Below are 6,000 nucleotides of genomic sequence, written 5' to 3'. Positions count from 1 at the left end.
TATTTGAAAATCTAATCAATGAGGGGAGGCCCCAGAGCTTCTGGGGCACTGATTTTATCTGCCACCCTTCATTCCCATGGCTGCTGTCCCGCCTCCATGTTCTTTCAACTGGCATTGCAGGCATGGTTTGAGAAGGGCTGTCTAACCCTTTCCAGAGCTAGGACCTGGCATTTATGTGAGCACCTACTTCACCATAGGCAGTGGATCTGCACAAAAGAGTCATTTATTTATGAAGCACATGCAAAGACTGAAAGGGGATGCCATTGAGGTTTAAGTGCAACCCGGAGACTGTAACGTCAAGGAAGAAAAAAAAAGAAAAACTGGAAATTCCTAGAACAGGTAGGGCCAGGTGGGGCTGGGGAGGGGAGGTTACTTTAGACAGACAGAGTCCAGGGCAAGTTCTTCCTTCCTGAATCAGAGGGGAAGATAGGGCAGAGCAGTCCTGGACCACACGTGGCCCTGCTTGTCCAGGGTGCACAGAAACTGTGCCAGGCCCCCTCCTGCAGGAGGGCAGTGAACAAATGTGCCTGACAGCACACAGGGCTGAGCCAGGGCGAACAAGAGGCTCCATCACAGGAGAAGAAATTCCAGGGTCCACCCTCTGTGCTCAAAGCCCTCCACAGTATACCTCCACTGACCTTTCTAGACTTTCCTGCACAGGTCCTGCCTTCCACTCAGGGCTCCCCTTGCCCATCGCTACCTGAACCCTTGGCTCAAGCCATTCCTCCTCCTAGAATGCTCTCCTGCTCTCTGGCTGACCAGTCCCCAGCATTACAGGTGGCCCAGTCTAGTCCAACCTCCTCCACAAAGACCTCCCTGGCCAGCCCAGCCATGGTGTCTTTGGCTATCCTTTGTGTACACAACCTGTCTCCCCAACTGCGGGTCCTCTGGGGGCTGCAGTGCCATCCAGTGCATCTTTATGCTTTCAGCTGTGCCCCATAACTGGCCCCTCCAGCAAGTATGTGTCAAATTCCTACTGTGGACCAGACACAGTGCCAAGTGCCAAGTGTTAAAAGATGACTTGGGGCCGGGAGCAGTGACTCATGTCTGTAATCCCAGCACTTTGGGAGGCAGAGGCGGGTGGATCACGAGGTCAGGAGATCAAGACCATCCTGGCTAACACGGTGAAACCCCATCTCTAGAAAAAATTAGTAAAAATTAGCCAGGCATGGTGGCGTGTAATCCCAGCTACTCGGGAGACTGAGGAAGGAGAATGGCATGAACCCGGAAGGCGGGGATTGCAGTGAGCCAAGATCGCACCACTGTACTGCAGCCTGGACAGAGCAAGACTCTGCCTCAAAAAAAAAAAAAAAAAAAAAAGACTTGGCTCCCTCTTTGAAGGACCTCACAATTCAAGGAGACAGACAGGTGAACAGAAAAACTTCACACAGAGGTGGAGAGAGACAGGGGGTCATGAAACCAGAGAGGGTGTTTGGGCACGTTGCTTACCAGCAGTGGTAACCTGGAAGCATTGTCCAGATCCAGGTACAACTCCAGATACAAATGCCATCCCCCTCAGGGCTCCCCACTCTAGGGCCACAGGTGCATTTGCCTCCTTTGTACCCCGCCCTGTTTTTTCTGCCCCTCTTCTCACTGTCTCCCCAGTTCTCCTCTTCCACTGGCTTCCTGCATGAACCTGGGCCCCGTTTGTTCCTGAGAGAAGTTATTCGTTAAATTAGAGAGTGGTTCCTGGGGACACTGAGCACTCTGCACAGAAAAGACTTAGTAGAAATCTAATAAGTAAATCAGAGGGATAAAAGCTTAGACAACAAGCAGGAGGATTTAGGAAATGAGGAGCTGCCGTCTCAGGTACCCAAGGAAGTCATAACTGACAGAGCAGCTCGCACCCCCTGGCCCTGGATGCAATTTAACAAATTGGGTTTTATACTCACCTGTGTTTGGGAGCTAACTGCCCTCGCACGTGATAAATCCTAAGGCTCTTGGTGGAACTCCCTTGGGCCCGCACCACCGTCATCTGTTTTAGACGACCCGTTCGTCCTCCAGGACTGTCGATGGCTGGCAGGAAGGGAGGGCCTCTCTGCGACATTGGTGAGCTCTGGTGCGTGGCTTTCTTGGTCATGGCTTCTTGGAGGCAGCACACAGACAGAGCATGGGCTTTGGGTTTGATCCAGTCTCCTTCTGTTGCTGTGTGGCCTCAGACAGTTGTCTTGCCTTGCTGGTCCTCGTTGTCTTCGTAAGTCACAGAAAGTCCTTTCTCTAGGCATGGTGAGGCTAAGTGAGAGAGTGTGTGAAAAGCGTTTTGCAGGGAAGATAGTTGCTCATGGATGGCCAATACGTGGTGGCTCATTTTCACCTTGGAATCAGTAAGTCCAGACTAGGTGTGATAGGAGAGCCTGGAACTCTTACATCTCCAGGGACAGGGGATGTCATTGAGACAGAAGGAGCAGGACTGGTGCTGAGTCAGAAGTCCGGAAGCCTGTTGGTCAGGAATAGTTTGCCATATCCATTGCCAGAACTGTCCATGGTTTGAGGTGGATTCTGAGTCCCTCCCCCAGGACCCAACCAGGCAGCATGTGTATACGCATACACGCTCACCCACGTGCTCCACATGCTGTCACACATTCATGATACTTACTGTTCACAATGTGTCCACCCACAGGGACATGCCACACCCCAAGTTCTCACCCCGTCCCCACCTGTGTGCACAATACACACTCCCGCTCCTATTACCAGGTAGGCGCTGAGTCGCGCTCATGTGGAAGTTCACACCAAGCCCAGGATCATCCCTTTTCTTTCCTAGTATGTAAACAAAGGCTCTCTTCCAATGAATTCCCATTTTGCTCACCTCTTTCTTTGTGAGATGCTGAGGAAGGACCAGGGAATGAAGCCAGAATCTAAGGGGAGAGGGAGGGAGCACTTCCTGGGCTGCAAGCATCCCAGGACCCAAACAGCCTAAGGGTTGTTTATTTTGGAAAAGAAAAGATTGTCTGTTAAACTTCTCAGTAGCTGAGTGGAAAAGGGATTAGTCTCATTCTTAGTTGCCTCACGGTGCAGATTTGGGACTAATGCGGCAAAGTTGCAAGGCTGTAGGGAATATTTAAACTCAACATAGAAGAACTCTAAAATTATTTAAACTCTCCAAAAATGAAAAGCACAGCTTCCAAAGTAATGAGCTCCCTGTCTTTAGAACAATCCAAGGGAAACCCATGTGACTACTTCTCCAAGGTGCTAACAAGGGAGTCCTTTAGCACTGGGTGTGAGAATGGCACTGATTAACCTCAAAGACCCTTTTTGTTCGATGAGTCTAGAACTGGGCGGTCATCACACAGCCTCTCACTCAGCTATTCTCTCTGAAGGTAAGGATGACATCTAGACCAGAGGCAGGACAGTTAGTTTCTTCTTCTTTTTTTTTTTTTTTTTTTTTTAATTGAGACAAAGTCTTGCTCTGTTGCCTAGGCTGGAGTGCAGTGGCACAATCTTAGCTCACTGCAAGCTCCGCTTCCCACATTCAAGCTATTCTTCTGCCTCAGCCTCCCAAATAACTGGGGTTACAGGCACCTGCCACCACACCTGGCTAATTTTTCTTTTTTTTTGTATTTTTAGTAGAGATGGGGTTTCGCCACATTGGCCAGGCTGGTCTCTATCTCCTGACCTCAGGTGATCCACCTGCCTCAGCCTTCCAAAGTGCTGGGATTACAAGCATAAGCCACTGTGCCAGGCCAGCGGTTAGTCTCTAGGATGCTGGTTGCCAGCTAGGGCCCCCTCCCCACTCCGAGTTATCAGACCCAAATTTGTCCAACAGGTGCCCTGGACCTTTTCCCAGAGACCCGGTATTCCTTGGGTTTTGTCCCTGCCCCCTCCATCGACCTGACCTGAGTGCAGAAGTCCTGATACTAAATTTGTTTCAGGTGACATTTTGATGAATTCAGACCCAAACTCACTCAGCTTATTGATCCTAGAGAAAATGTTCATCCTTTAAAGACCACCAAACTGCATACTTAATCCATGTGCCACATACTGGGTCGATATGAAACACTGCCAAGACAAACATTTTGCTGAGCCCTTTATTGAAACAGGGCTCTGTGACATTCTATTTCTCTCTTCCTTCCACGTGGACTGAGCCCCAACGCCTTCCCCGCCACCCCCGCCCAGAGGCTGAGTGGACATCAGCAGCAAAGGCACAGGTCCTCAGTTATGGGAGCCCTTGAGCCTCTCTGAGCCTCAGTCTTCTCGTATGAGAAGTACAGGAAGCAGCGACTCCCTGCCCAGTTACACTGACTAAACGGCATAACTCCGTGTGTGTAAAGTGCCCAGCAGATAGCAGCACCTCAGTAAAGGCCCATCTCTTGTCCTTCCTTTTGCATTCCAGTAGGGAGAGCTTCATCGGTGGCTCAGGAATCCCTTGCTCCTCAGCTGATTAAAAAGGACCCTCTCCGTGTGCATCAAAAATCTAAGTGCCTGAGAAGAAAGGAAGCAAATAAATAAACTCGTACATGCACGTGCACCCACATTCAAACCAACTGGAGGTACCGAGCACCAGCCACGCAAGGCCAAGCTGTGGTGGGTGGCACACTGCCGGCTTGAGATAGGGTTTGGTGAGAGCATTTTGAAGATGGGGATGCCGAGGTCCAGGGATGTTTAATAATTTGCCCAAGCCCACAGGAAACTTCCTACAACTAAATTACGTGTAAGGGAAAGGACCTAAATAGAGGCTGTCTAAAATGGAAACTCAGGAAGGCAAAAATTCTTGTCTATCTTGTTCATCACAATATTCATAACAGCCAGAACTGACACAGAGTGAGCTATCCTTGAATGAATGAACGAGAATGAATGAATGACATTAGAATAAACTCAAAGATAAAAACCTGAATGACTGGAAGGTTAACTACATAAAGCTGACCCATACCTGAAGCTGACTTATAGTTCTGTAAAAGGAAGGACAAATGAAGGTAGGAGGAAGGGGCAAGGCTGGAGCCCTGCTCAGAGTCCCGTTCTCAAACCAGCAGAGATCTCAGACCTCAGTCCTCACCTTGACCCCCAGAATTTTGAAAGGATACATAGTGCCAAATCAAATATTAATCTGTTGAATTAGAGTAGATCATTCCTGTCTGTGGAGTCACTCGTCACATATACATGTGCACTGAGTGCCTACAATGTGCCAGGCCCTGTGCCAAGTTCTAGAGATTAATAGAGATGATTCCCACCTCACAGTCTGGGAGGGGTGGAGCAAAAATACAAAACCATGGTTGCATCTATAAGGCAGTCTCATAGCAAAGGTATGAATGAATGAAGAGGTATGAATAAGGCAGTTGGGGGGTGCCCAGAGGACGGGATGCCCATCTGGCAATGGTAGGGGTAGAGAAGACCACACACAGAGGAGTTTCTTGGAGGTTCTTGAACTATGAATGAAATGTGATGCTTGAGAGGAGTGTGAGAATCCCCGATAGAAGGAACAGCGGCCCCAGTAGGACAGCCACCAGGCAGCCCCTTTCTCTGAGAGCGGAACAAAGCTGTTCCCTGAGCTGCTGTGGGTATTAACTCCATATTAACCAACGTGTCCAGCCTTGGTTCCATACATTTAAACAGTATTAACAGCATAGCAGTCTCTATTCAAGCTACAGAACTGGAATTCTCAGGCTAATCTTAGAGTATCTTATTATTTTCCAGACTTTTAGTATACCCCTGTACTTTCTAATATATATTATGTTATATTTCTAACTAAGTACCATTTATAGGGGCTTACAACGTGTCCAGCCTTGGTTCCATACATTTAAACAGGGTTTAGGAACACACCTCTCTTTACCTTTACCTCCCAGTATTATCTCCAGTCCTCATTGCAGCCCAAAACCTCTCCATTGTACACATTGAGGAGACTGAAGGTGGACATCTCTGATCAAGAGCTAAGAGGTGGTTGTGATGCCCACACTACTGTGTGAGAAGGCCCCAGGGCTGTGGGATCAATGGTCCAACCTTCCTAGGCTGGCTTCTCTTGGCCTCAGGAGCCAAGAGAGAACCTGCCCCAACAGTCCAAAGCTTTGA

This window comes from Piliocolobus tephrosceles, chromosome 13 (assembly GCF_002776525.5).
Source record: "Piliocolobus tephrosceles isolate RC106 chromosome 13, ASM277652v3, whole genome shotgun sequence".
NCBI classification, from domain to species: domain Eukaryota; kingdom Metazoa; phylum Chordata; class Mammalia; order Primates; family Cercopithecidae; genus Piliocolobus; species Piliocolobus tephrosceles.
The sequence above is the reverse complement of the archived record's forward strand: the minus strand, read 5'-3'. Positions refer to the sequence as shown.